Genomic DNA, 15333 nt, shown 5'->3' on the forward strand with positions numbered 1-15333 from the left:
CATTTTCCCTCAGTTATATTTTCTTCAGCTATTAACACTATCGCTTATGTCATCAGGGTCAACTCTGTCCCCAGTGTCTCCCATTCGCGTAGGCTCAGTTGGAACATAACCTTCCTATAGCGGTGGTAGGAGCACAGATCAGGTTGTGCCACAAAGGCACATTGTAAGCCTTTATTTGTGTCATGTCTGTCAGGTGACTAGTGGTCAAACAAGTCACAAGATCAGGCCAATGTAAGGGGTAAAAAATAGATTCCACCTGCAATAGGCCAGATGGCAAAGTCAATCATAAATTTCTATAGAAATGGGGACAGCAAAGAATAGGGACTAATATGCTCTTTGCCATATGTATTATCTATATCTAACTATCTGGAGAAAGAAAGACTTATTTTAAGGACTTGGCTCTCAACATTGTGAAAGCTGGCAAGAATAAAAAGATCTTCAGGGCAGACTGCCAGGCTGGAGACTGGGAAGGGTTGGTCCTGCAGCTGGATCCATGAGGTAGTCTGGGGGAAGAATTTTCTCTTCCTTGGAGGACCTAATTTTTTCTCTTAAGATCTTCAACTGATTGAATGCATTCTACCTGCATTGTGGAGGGTAATATCCAAAATTACTCTGTAGTGTCTTAAATGTTAATCTCATCCTAAAACTACCTTCACAGCAACATCTAGAGTGGTGTTTGACTAAATATCTGGGTACCATTACATAACCAAGTTAACACATAAAATCACCACGCCCTATTTACAAAGAAAGAGATTGGAGAGTTAGTTTAAAAATGTCTAATTCGAATACCTTATTTCCCTAGCATCCCTTGTTCACTCACAAGTTAAACTATTCTCCCCTTTTGAATATTTACTTCCTGCATACGAACATTTTCGTGAAAATAGCTTCCCTCATATGCACTTTCTGTTCTAATTTTTGTTTGTTTGTTTTTACCTTTCAAACCACCAATGGCACCATGTCCATAGGATGTACCTGGCATAGTCTGGTACAAACTAACCTCCAATAACGCTTGACTATTCTTTCATTACTCCTTTCTTTTCATGATTTTAATCATTATAAAGTATATGTCCCTTTAGATTGTTGTTAAATCATCTTGAAATCTTGGACTTGTAATTTTGTCCTTTTTGTTTGTGGTAGATTTTTAAGATTCAGTTTTTGTGTGTTTGTTTGACTGATTTTAGTTTAACTTTAGAAGAGTTGTTTTTATCAGTGGGAACTTCCTGCAGCCTAGGTTGTAGAATATCATTCCAGAGTGCTTCTGCTAGTAACCCCAGGGGTATCAACAACTTGAGAAACTATATTTCCTAGTATTTCTGCTTGTGATTTTCTGCCTAAGGCAGAATAAATTCAAATCCCTAATTTGCCTGATACTTGAGCGTTTTAAATGCTCAAGAGAAGATCACCTCTAATAGTGGTTCTCAAACTTGGCTGCACATTGAAATTGCACGTGGAGCTTTAAATAAAGATTGATGCCCAGAGAGATTCTGATTTAATTAGTCTGCTAGAAATGGCCTCAGCAACCTTGTGAGCTTTGTTGTTGGTTGCTTCGTTATGCATTTGTTAGTTTATAAGACCTCAGGTGATTTTAATGTGTAGCCAAGTTTGACACCTACTGACATACAGCTATTGCTTGGTTGACTCTCTTTTCTGGTGATGAGTCCAACATGTTACCCAGGGCACTGCTCTTCCCTGTAAGGGACTTGTTTTATAGAGGTCTCCATTTATATTTCTGTGACCTTGTCTAATATCCTGGAGAGAATACAAAGCCCAAGCTTCTAGACAAAAAAGAATAAAAACTTCCAGGATTAATATATTCAAATGGTCAATGAAGTGTTCATCTATATATTTATCACTCAAGTTTCCAGTTTCATTTCCATTTTTTGGGAAGCTGGGAAGTCTCTTCCTCTTTTTTGTGATTTCTTATAAAGATGTTTTAAAAAATTATCAAGAAATTCTAAGTGCTTATTGCTGAATGTTTTCTAGTAATTGTGTCCATCACTTCTTATTATCTTTCAAACTCAGTTCACATGCCATCTCCTTTGGGAAGATTCCTTTCAGTCCAGCCTAAATCATTTCCACTAGATTCTAGTAGCACTCTGTGCTTTCCTGCATCAAGCCACTATTGATGTCATGGTATCCTTAATATGTATACTTGTCATTCCTTGTAGGCAGTAGTGACTGAGGTTCATGGACTATGTCATAAAAGACTTTTTAAATGAAGCTGTTGCCACAGTTCATGGCACCTAGTCATATTAAACAACAGTGACAAAATAAACTGGTTGAACTAAAGACCTTAGGGTTTCCTGGTTTTGTTTTAGAAATCATGGTCAATAAGACATTAGATTATCTACAACTCCATAATTGTTCACAATAAGAGTTAGAGGCTAGAATCTGTGCTAACACAGTAGCCACCCATACTTGGCTATTTCACTTATCTTTAATTACTATTAAAAGGTTAGGTCCTCATTCACACTAACCACATTTCAGTGGCTTAATAGCCACTGGTGGTTGATGGTAACTACACTGGATGGCAGATATATATATATAATAAGATATTATATATAATATATTCACATATACAATATGTAATATTATATATTAGATTATATATAATATATAAGATATTATATATATATATATATTCGTCATTGCAGAAAGTTATAAGGTACCGATAAAGCTAGAATATCTTTTTGAGGAAGTTATTTCCATTGTTCTGGGAATAATTATCCCACAGAATTTCATTAATTTTCATATGTTGGTTTTGAACTAAATTGTAATGAAATCATTAAGACAAAAACATTACCCTTTTCGTAGAAGAGTTACATAGGATTTTACAGGTGTAAATTCTAAGGCCTCAGATAGTATGTTGTTGGGAATTTTTCTTTCACGGTTAAGCAAACCAAGATTTAGAGAAGTTTAGCAGCTTTGCCAAATCCACATTGCTAGTTTTAAATAAGGAGAGCCAAGTTGTAATGTAGAAAAACTAACCCAGGGCTAAACCCTGTGTGCCACAGAGGAATCAGGCAGAGGTGGGTTTACTAAGATGAACACAGTTGCAAAGTACCTGGGGCTAAGACTCAGAGGAACTGCATTTGTGCCTCCACATCCCAGCATGATATTCAATTATGTGTGGTACAGGAACTGTAGAAAAGAAGAGGCATCAAACATTGTGCCTATACTCACACCACGGCATGATCCTCGGGAGTCTCTGCCTTAGATTAGCTCTATATTTCCAGTGCGGCATCCCAGACACTCCTGGTGTACTATTTAGCATTGCAATAAATCAGTACTCCACTCTGTGCTCTATGCCTTCAGCCCTCTACAGCCTCCACAGACCGATGCATTCCAAGATGTTTATATTCCATTCCAAATGTGCATGCTTTTACACAGATTGTAGTTATGAGAACATCTTTGGATATTCATGGACTATCAATCAAATAGGGGAAAACCAATTCTGTTTGGTAATTATTATCATAGAAATCCAAGTAAATATCAGAATGAGGTTTTTGAAAAAAACACTCTTTAGGAACTTCTCTCTTCAACTATCTGAGTATTAGGCAAAATCATTTTGTTTGGCATTCACTTTTTTTTTTTTTTTTTTAGTAAAACTCCTCATGATTTGTTTTAAAAAACTTAACCCAGAGACATTTAATTTAATTGGTGCAATACACACACACACACACACACACACAATCTTTCTTCCATAACATGGAAAATAAACTTTTAGTCTTAATTAGTAGGAAAGTATTCAATACTTTCTGGAACTTCAGTAAGTCTGATTACTGATTTTCCAAACTTTATGTCAAAGAGTGGGCAACTATAAATCCATTGAGCAAAATCAATTCTCTCTCTCTCTCTTTCTTCTTTCACTCCTAAGATTAGATTTAATTCATTTTTGTATATTTTTAGTTGTAGATGGATACAATATGTTTATTTTACTTATTTATTTTTATGTGGTACTGAGGATCAAACCCAGTACTTCACATGCTAGGCCAATGCTCTACCACTGAGCCACAACCCCAGCCCCGATTTTATGCCTTTTTGAGTGAGAAATAACATTTCTTATCTAGTTCAAAACTCTCTGGGTGCTATGAGAACCAGAATCATCCTTAGAAATATACTTACTTTCAGAAATGCTACAGGGTTAAGATGAACCAGCATCAGTGGATTTTTCTCTCTGCCGTTTTCTGAGAGTAGAAGAAAATGGACACTTCAGTATAGACCAAACGGAAAATGATTCCGCTGAGTCTCCAGTTTAGTACTTACTGACTGTTGAGAATAACATGCTATGGTTCTCACACAATATGCTTTTTACTGGTCTCAGAAACACAGGTTAGAAATACTTATTTGAAATTTGTGTTCTAATTATCCCTATGAGTGAAGAAGCACGAGGTCCCAGGTGGAAGTTGGTGGGAAAGCACATGCTTTCAAAAAAAAAGAGGGAGGAAGGAAGGAAGTGAAGGAAGTGAAGTTGGGTAGGGAGAAATAAAGAGGGAGGAAGGGAAGGACTGGGAGGTGAGTGTGTGTGTGTGTGTGTGTGTGTGAGAGAGAGAGAGAGAGAGAGAGAGAGAGAGAGAGAGAGAGAGAGAGAGATAACAGCAGAAACTAACCAAAAGTTAACAATGTATTTGGAGAAAAAAGGAAAAAATGGGGGAGGTTTGAATTGTCTGCTCCTGTTAAACAAGTTTGCCAACCATATTATCTTGCATTATGACATTATGACATGACAGAATCAGAAAGCATTCTCAATGGAGTGCTATTTAACTGTAAAAAATGAAATTCTGTTATCTGCAACAACATAGATGGAACTGAGATTATTTCTTGAAATGAAATACAATCTTACTCACATGTGGAATATATAACAGTTAAGAGAGAATGGTGGTCACAGAGGCCAAGGAGGGTAGGGTCAGTGACAGACTGGGAAAGTTTGATCAGTGGGTATACAGTCAGATGTAAGAAATTTTGTTGTGCTATTGCATGGTGGTGTAATTACAGATAAGAATTATGTAGTGTATATTTCCAAGAGCTAGAAGAAAGAATTTAGAATGTTTTCACTTTCCATCTTTTATCATCACTTGTACTCGTTCCCTTAACTCTTGTTTTATTCTCAGTAAGTGATCATAAAAATCTGTCCCTTCAATACCGAAAAAAGTCAATTACCATTAAGAGTCAATTATTTTGAAATTTTCTAAACTTGTCTGGATAAGCTTGGAAGTTCCTCCTGATCACTTAAAAATATGTGAATGGATGTATATAGGGAATGCAAAGTGAAAAGCTATATTACTAAAAGCTCTGATGAATGGAGAATTAAATTAGTTGCAGAAATTGGATCAAGAGAAGCAATAAAATATCTTTCATTCTTTTTCCTCACTCCTTCATGATGATATCATTTGTATTCTATTTCTTCTAAGTCAGAAGAAAACAAGAAATAGAATACAAAATAAAAATATTAACAAAACTCTGAACACGTCATATCCCCACCTATTACCTCTTAAGATCTCTTCTACTCATCACAGGTGGCATTTCCTTTCTCATTTGTTTCCCTTATGCCTAATGGACTCTTATCCCACTTTAATTCTCTCCTCCACATGTCTTTTCACCTTCTCTCTTTTGTTATACTGTACAGTGGTTACTTTCATGGGGAGAGGTTAGTTGTGAAAATAAATTGACCAATATTCATTTAGTCAAACTTTCTCTCCAGCACAGCGCAATATCTGGCCTACTGCCCCAATCTGACTTCAGCCTCCCACCAACACAGTCATTTTCTGGTTCTTATCTCTGTCCTGAAATTTAAAAGACCTGATTTTTTCTTCAAATTCTGTCTTTATATGAACAGGACCCTCTCCCAAGTCTCAGTTTCCTCATCTGTAGGCCCTAAGTTTTATTCTATTACTTTCTTAACTTCTCTAGAATCACAGAGACCCAGATTTAGAAGTTTCCATCACAGACATCATGCTCCGGCTTAGTGGACTTGGGTAGGACCTGTTATGCTTTGTCAAGGGTATTATTGGGTAGGCAGAGGCCTCTGTACATTTTTATGGTGCATAAGTTCTGCTCTTTCTGTCTTTCTAATTGGATATTCATCCTTTCACTTACCAATATTTGTGCTTTGAACGTCCATTTTATGAATGCCTACCACCTACCAATCATATTGATATGCACCATGAATTCAAAGACCATGAAAGAGACACATTTTGAACAAACCTTGGCATTATTCCATAATTGCTAAACATTAAGAACAGAATGTAACATTTTTCCATACATCACCTGAAGTAAACGGGAGACATGATCTCAGAATATACAAAGGTCATCTTTAAGAAGTGTTAAAAGAATATTCATATGGAATAAAACAAGTCTTATTTTACAGAGGAGTGGGAGAGGATGAAAGTGTACATATTATTTTTTGTTAACATTTTCTTATATTTTAAGAAAATGTTAACTGCATAATTACATGAAAATATGATATAAATATTATTTATTGATTGGTTTTTAAGGTTCTTGCTCCTTGTTTATGTCATGCTGGGATTGTGTTCATGGTCTCCTGCATGCAGATACTCTGATACTGAGCTACACCTCTAGCACTATTGTGAATATTTTGCAGTTAGAAGAATATGGCCAGTACCACTAATTTGGAAAGATAATTCTATTGAAATTACCCAAAGCTTCTCAACAATATTTCCTTATGGTCACATCAGAAATAGGGCATGGGGCTGGGGATATAACTCAGTTGGTAGAGTGCTTGCCTTGCAAGCACAAGACCCTGGGTTCTAATCCTCAGCACCACACACACACACACAAAAAAAAAAAAAAAGAAAAATAAAAATAAAAAAGAAATAGGTCATGAATTGTTAGGATTATGAAGCCTGTTTTCCAGTGCCAAAGATTGCTTGTATGACCTCAATTCTCAGCATGCTCCTCTTACAGCTAATATTTCTGCCATTGTAACCCTTTTCCATTCCCAAACACAACTTGCCTTCTCCTGACTCTATGTCTTTGCAAATGTTCTGCTCTATGCCCCAAATATCTGTTTCCTTTTGTCTTTTGGGAGATATACTTTAATTTGTTAAGGTAATCTTAAATTTCCTTCAGGAAATTTCCAGTGACATTTCAGTAAATGGTATTAATTTCATTATCTGTACTTAGTTGTATGTAATAATATATATTAATATAATGTATGTGTTTTAGTTAGATTTTCCACTGCTATGGTCAAAAGATCAGACAAGAACAACTTTAGAAGATGCAAACTTGATTTGGGGCTCATGAGTTCAGAAGTCTCAGTTCATATTTGGTGGTTGGGCCCAAGGTGAAGAATATCATGACAGAAGGGTGTGGCAATTGAAAGCAGTTGAGGATATCACACCAGGAAGCATAAAGAGACTGTTCTCCTTACCACAGACAAGATATAAATGCCAAGAGCATACCCCCTGACCAGTGACCCACCTCCTTCAGGCACTTCCTACCTTCCTACAGTTATGACACAGTTTATCCCTATCAGAGGATTAATGCACTGATTAGATTATGGCTATCATAACCCAATTCATTTCACCTTCTAAACTTTTTTGCATTGTCTCACACAGGAGCTTTTGGGAGACACCTCATATATACATAACAACAACAATATTTTGCGTTTAAGTACTTACATTTTTATATATTAGTAGATGTCTAACTCTTCCAATCTTAAGACTATGTCAAATTTACATGAACAATTCAAAATTCTAAGAAACATTATTAGTAATATATGGATGTGTATGTGAGTAAAATGAACAAAGGAACAAATTAATGCTATGTCTACCATAAATCCATTTGATTTTGCAGAATGATTTAACTGTCCATATTAGAAGAGAATATAAATTAAACTTGTAGCTTGCTTTATAGACCAGTTTATATATCAGCCCATCTCTTTTTAGTAATTTTGCTTCAAAGATAGGAGTTAGATCAGTTTCACAAAAAAGGATCTCCACCCCAAACACAGGAGAAATATTTCCTCTCATTGGACTAAGGATTGGTAAATATTTAGTAACAGATATGCAAATGGGCAATTCTTTAGTTTAATTAATTGAACTAAAAGTATTCTTAACTTCATATAGTTAGTGCTTAATGGTAGATTTTCATAACAATAGCAGTTCTCCCTCCACAACCCTTTGCATATTTCAGTTCATTTTCAGCTGACAGGTTACTAATCTCAAAAACCATATACAGAGAATGAAAAAAAATGGTTGCTACTATGGGAACAATATCTTTTTGCATTTCTGACTTTTATTTTTAAACTGGAACCATCATAACATTGCAATAATGCAAGGAAAAGAGAATGTTTGCATTTAACTGTACCTAGAGTTCTTTTAACTGTCACTTAGCAAGATCTAAACATTTTACACAGCATGATTTTAGAAAACTTTTGACCTTTCTAGATTTTATTTTATTTATTTATTTTTTTGTTCCAAATGCCAAGAATCATCAAGGCACTTGTCTTAAAGGAAAAGGTCACCCCAAGGAAGAAAGTTAGCCCTGAGTTGAGTGACAGTGTTTCTCTGCTGTCTAATCCAGGATGTCAAGCACTAATTGTGGAGTGCCTGGATGATAGCTTGCTCTCTGCACTGTTCCTAGATGTACAAGGATGTTTCAGAACTTCTGCAGCTATTTCCAACACAAATTTGGTGAAAAGTGACAAATATCCAAATCCAACTGTCATGGTAAATGGAAGACAGTACCTTAAAATGCATGGGTCTGTGAAAATCAGTTATACTTGTTTCAGATAGAGGGAGTATTTATTTGAAAGTGATTAATCTCCAACCTAGGTTATCATTTTGGAGGGGTCACAATAAAATAACTCCCATGTAGGAGTATGGTTTTGCTTATAAAACAATGTATTCTTGATTGAATATCAGTTTTGCTATAATTATAAGATAGAATAAGTACACAAAAGCACAATATTTTCCTGATGAAATAGAATCACATTGAAGAATTTTCCTTAAAAGTGTTTTAAAAATAAATGAAGCTACACTAAGTGAATATCAGGAAATTATTATAAGTATTGTAGAATGATTTATTTGTGTAGGATCTTCTCACCTACTGCTAAAAGCAGTTTGTGTGAGTGTGTGTGTGTGTGTGTGTGTGTGTGTGTGTGTGTGTGTTTGCACAAAAAGTATGGGGATGGAATGAAGCTGAAGCTAAACACTTTGCACAATCATTATATTACTATAATATAATGATATTACTATTACTATAATTTCTCAGGACTGGAACCCTATTTCAAAATTGCTTCTCTAGAGTACTCTGTGCCCACGCAGTATGTGCTACTAAATGCACAGGTAATTACAGTGTGAGTTTTGCATGTGTACACATTGGAACGATGGACTGGTTTCAGAAGATAGCACTGTGGAGCCAATTTATTAGTCTAGGCACTATAGTCTTACAAGAAGACTGAAGTCAAAGAAATTAGGACTGTAAGATAAAGTTTATGATCCAATTCCTGAGTTTGGGATTTAGAAAGTTTGTGGTTACCAATATTAGGATATGTACTATCTTACTGAATCCATGATGTTAGACTTAGAAAGTATCTCACTGTTTAAGAGGGATATAGTTTGGGGCAATAAACAAAATATAACAAATTAAATGATGTGGAGATTATAAATACTAACAAATTGTACATGCTGCTGCTCAACACAGGTTTTATAAGGTATAATGAAATTGGTAAATCTGTTTTTAAAGGAAAATTTGGGGGATATATATATATATATATATATATAATTTATATATATATATCCCCCAAATACATTTGTACAGTATATAATATGTTGTAACTATGAGGTTGATAACAAAATACTAATAACTAACTAATACTTAAACTAATACTTGATAACAAAATACTAATCACAATGTTTTCTATGGAATTAATTCAGATGATGATTGGAAGGTGGAAAAGAAGCTGACAGTTTTACTAAATAAAGTAACACCAACAATGAGAAAGACTAAGGATTCTATGAAAATAAATGTCCCGGTTTTATCCTGCAGTTCATCAATTTGGATGTAGTATGAAATCAACCTCAGTCATCAAGCTTACAGAGACACTTTTGAAATCAAAAGTCTAATTGCAAACTAAAGGATGAAAGTCAAGTACATGTTATTTGTCACTGAAAGTCTTGAAGAACTTTCCAATAGAAATAAATGAATAATAGTAATTCATTATTCATGCTACTAAGATCACAATGTGCTTTAAACATCAGTAATGTCAAACTCATTTGATTTGTTTTTACCTGGCTGCAGTTTTCTTACATTTGTGTAAGATATCAGTAAGTGGACCTCTTATATCTTATTTGCAATAGACTCTACAATCTGAATAAAATAAAATATAGAAGATGAGAAAATGTTCCATATTGAACCTGAAAATTCACATTTCTAACATGCTGTAGCTAATTTAATGTTGACATTACTAGCTTTACCTGAAGGACTCCTGCTGATACATAACCTTTACTGCTATAAAATGGACCCCCCACCATTTATGGTTTCCACTAAAAGTTACATTTCCAAAGGATGTTTTATTTGTCCAGTTCTTCACACTGGACTGGATTTTCAAGTAAAGTCCTGACATGCAAATCTCTCACTAGACACTTTAAGAGATAAAATTCATTCAATCCTGGACTGTTCCCTTTACAAATAAGGAATAAATTGATTCCAATAACCCTTTGCAATTACCTGTCTTTGCTCACAATCTTTCCTTATGTCTAAATGAGAAAGTAATGAAACTTCAGTACAGATCTCCTTGTAGAAATCAACCAAATCCACTTCCTATAATATGGGACCAAATTCTACTTAGGTAACCAAGAAAATATTCCAAAACTAGTGGGACAAAGGAAGTAAAGAATGCAAATGCTTACACTGAGCTGTGGTTTCTTTGGCAATGTTTTCAAGTTGCCATCTCAGTATTATTCCACCTAACTTTTCAATCTTTTCTGTGTTGCAGAGGCTCCTGGACTGCAAAACCCATTTATCAGATTCAATTTTTCAGTTTCTGATTTAGATTGCTTTAATGAGAGTATTTGCATGAGGGATAGAAAGCAGAAAAGAATGGAAATCTTCATGTTTCAGACAGTGGTAGACAGCTGCCTGGCCCATTGAGAACAGGCAGGAGGGTTTTAATGTAGAGCAGGCAAGTGGGGTTTGGTAGAAGGCAGGTATTGTGTACGCAAGTTGATGGAGGGCAGGTGTAAGGTGTCGCTGGTGATTTTCTGTTTTCACCCAATTTAATGACTCAGACAACTGTGACAACTCCTGGCTATGCTTTGCAAGTTCATCCTTAACTTCTGAACATACGCAGAGCCTTTCCTTCCATTTCAGTAGTTATTGAAGACTATTTTTTATGTCATTGCCAAGTTTGCTATGACCATGGTAGAGGTGACTACATATAGGGTGTTACAGTGAATCAGCATTCAAACTATAAACTATGAACTAAATCAGAACAAAGAGATTCTGCTAATGCCCTTCATAGTTTCTCTAATTTTCCATTCTCTCTCCATATTCTCCATGATAGCACTTGCACTGGAGAGATTTTTATGATCAATGTTCTCCAACAAGTTATTCATCATATACTTGTTGACAGTAAGTTTTTAGAGCATAAGTATATCTGCTGAGGATAAAGATAAATTGTGATGTGTTCTAAATAGTGATACATTGTGATAATATTTTGTGATGATATTGTGTGATGATATATTCTGATGAGTTCTGAATGACTGAGGATGTTCTTTGGGAGATAAGTCTCCATGGGTCCCTCACAAATTTGGATATCTCACAAGCAGAGGAACTGACTTCATTGTTCTGGACTATCTTTTTGATGATCTTGTATAGTGAACAGTTTTGGAGGATATTGTGTCTCCATTTATATTAAAACATCAGTTTTCTTATAGCCTTATGTAATGCATAGTGTCTTCCTCCAGAAAAAAATATCAGGCAGACACATTTTCCTTTATAAAAGCTTTGACTGCCTAAATTCATGGTTATTGTCCTGTAATGGAATCTACTTCCTGTACAGGTGTTACCTGACCCTTTTGCTATTGCCCTGTGGGAATGGAGATTCAAGAAACTGATGCAAATTCTATGCACTCTAACTACTGTTACAGCTGTGAATAATAAACTATCCTTCATCTTTAACCAGGAGTCTATTATCTCCTGCCAGAACCCATGAAATTGTGGAAGGCTGTTTAGTTTGCAATAAGTTCAAACCTCTTAACAGCTCTTGGAAATGTTCTGTGATTTCAATATTTGTATGGATCAGGGCCTGTTTTGAACCTTCTAATTTTCCCCTTTTTAGCCATTATTCTAGACTTGATGCACCATTGTATGTGAGTGAGTGGAGACAAATCAAGTTTCTGTTTATTTCATGGGTTTTCAGACAAGAAAAAAAAAAATGAAATTCAAGGTGATATACCTGAGAAAATACACCCGAGGACCCTCATTCACATAGACCTTATTGAATGACAGAATCCTCAAACTAGAGCTAAACTCTGATGTCTAATGGGATGAGACTGGGGGATGGTAATCTTAGAAGGGAGTGAATATATTCTATCCATAGGATGGTTCTGACTCTGGCACACTACAGTTTCCAAAGGTGGAGCCTACATTCTCTCCTATCCTCCAAGCACCTCCAGAACCTTGCCTTAGGACTAAGGTACTCATTCTTGTTTTCTCAAATCTCAAACTACAGAGCCAATGATCCTAATTGCCGCTTACATATATATTTGAATCACTCCGATATAGTTTTTCCCCAAAATGAACAAAACTCTTCCTATCAGGGTGAAATCAGGGTGAAGAGAGGTCTTTATATCATTATAGGAAATACAAATTGTATATTTGCATTCACTTTAACGACCATTTTATTAGTTTCAGTGAATGAATTAGTGAAGACATTTCTGCCATTCTAGTAAATATTAGGGGAGTAAAATAAAAAGTTAATTGTGCCTTCTTTAAAGGCCTTATGTATGAATTAATTCCATAAGTTTATTATAAGGTATTGCTTTCATTGAGAGTGCTTTGAAGAACAAAATCAACATTGGCAGTATTGTCCAAGAAAATATCACTTGAGGAATACAGATTGAGTGAGGTCTTCAGAAATGGATCTCTTTGAATCAGTTTCTGACTGGTAAACTCCTAGAGAACTTCTTGTCCCCGGTGTATTGAATTGTACAGAATACAAGATTAATCTGTTTTCTTTTATTCTCAAATAGTCTGCAGCATTTGCAATCCATCCACATATTGAGTATCTTTTTCTGATCCCAACTTGATTACAAAATGAAATTCTTCTCATCCTACCTCTTCTGGATGCACTTTCCTATTTCTTAGCTAGCATTAAAGAGCAGCCAACAGGTCTTTCTTGTAATTGCAGATTTACTTCTAATTACTGGTGGTTGGTAGAGAAGAGAGTTAGGGAATAATAAAAGAGAGAGAGTTATAAAATCTAATGTCCATTCTGTTCTCTGTGTCCCCTGACATTCTTGTCAACAGTGTTGCTCAAGTTTTGGTTTTACTGAGTTTCAGCATTTTTCCCTTCTTCTCTTCTTCCCTGCCACCTGCTCTTCCTCTCTAGCTGTACTTACCTCTCATACACACACATAGGCACCACACTGTGACTCTTCTTCACCATTGGTGATAATTTGGTGACATTTTTAAGAAGCACACTAGTGCACAGTCAAAAAACATGGATTAGTACTGTATACCACTCTTGTGTTCACTGGATTGGTCATGTATTCCCAAATGAGTTGTAAATGAGTTGAGAGCAGGGTACATGTCTCATACACTATTGACTTCATTGCATGTACTCGTGGTTCTCATATACATGGTCTAGTACAATGCTAGCTCATAAGAATGCTTTAGAAGTACAAGTGTGCTTCTGATTACCTTTCATTAGAGATGACCTCACCATGCTTTTATGATACTCTGTCAGGTGATAGTAATTCTACTTCTGTGTGGCTCTGCCTGTCACTTAAGTAATTGTCTTTGAAGATAAGACATATGTTTCATCTCATTATTGGAAAAAATAAGCCTACACACTAACTTTTAAACAGAAGGGAAACTCTGAGCCAGAAATAAGAAGGAAAATAAAAATATTTATCTGGTATTAACTACATTCATATGTTTTCTCTATTTCTATACATTATTGCTCTTTTGATGATTTTTATGTTCTCAAATTTTGGAGATTTTGTTTGATTAGCACTTTTGTTTTTTTGATATCCAATAGTCTTTTAGTCATTTTACTTATTAAGTAAACCAGTTTTGATACTGCTTTGAAATATGAAGTACTATACAGAAGACACTGCTAGTTTACCAATTCTTTCTTTGTGCTTATAGTCAATGATCAATTTCACTTGTTTTGATTGTATTGTGCAATGCATGTTGGAATACCATCTAATTATATTTACACATTACCTATATCTTCAATGATTATGCATACATATGTTTGAGTGTTTTACAATGTCTTCAAACATTTTTGGATAAATATTTTGAATAAAACAAAGTATAAAATCAAAATTGCACAATGAGAAATCAGAAGCAATGTGATATATTACTTGCCATTGAATAAACAGAAGTTTGCTGACTTTGCAATCTGGCATATAAGATAGTTTCATATTTCTTCAGTACTCTTTTTACCATGGAACTCCAGCTTAATATATTATTTATTCGTCTACCTCCACCCTACTTATGAATTCCTGAATTTCAGGAGAAGTCTTATTTTTATTTTGTAGTTAGATCAGTAACTGGCACATATTGGGGACATGAAAAATGTTCATTGAATGTTTAAATCCAGCTTCAGTTAGGGAAGCTCTCCCTTTGGTCAATGAATCAGTAGTATTAAATTTATCTAAATAATTGAATGGATATCTTTGATACCTTTTTTATTATACATACTCTGGCAAGTATAAGATGAATGAGTTTTTTAAAACCTTATAAAATCATTAAATACTCAAAAAATTAAAAATAAGAATAAGTGATTTGGGATATACAGCATTTAAAGAATTATTAGGACTTTGACAGGTGAATAATAAAATGTTGAGAAAGGAACACAATGGTCATAAAGACATTGAATAATGAAGGGGGATTGCTGAGTTGATGAATAGTAAAATTGCAAGACTATTCATTGTTTAAAAATTAGCTATACTCTATTACTGTAAAGTTAGAATACATGTTAGAAACACAAAAAAATACAACCATAGCTTGAGATGTAGATGAAATTTAGCTCACCATGGTAGAAACATAACTGCAGAGAGAGACAGGGCCTGAAGAGAAATGTGCGGAATTTAAATATTCTTTCAGGGGAATGAGAAGAGACCAGGCAATTGGAAGAAG

Source organism: Sciurus vulgaris, assembly GCF_902686455.1.
Source record: "Sciurus vulgaris genome assembly, chromosome: 14".
Classification (NCBI taxonomy): domain Eukaryota; kingdom Metazoa; phylum Chordata; class Mammalia; order Rodentia; family Sciuridae; genus Sciurus; species Sciurus vulgaris.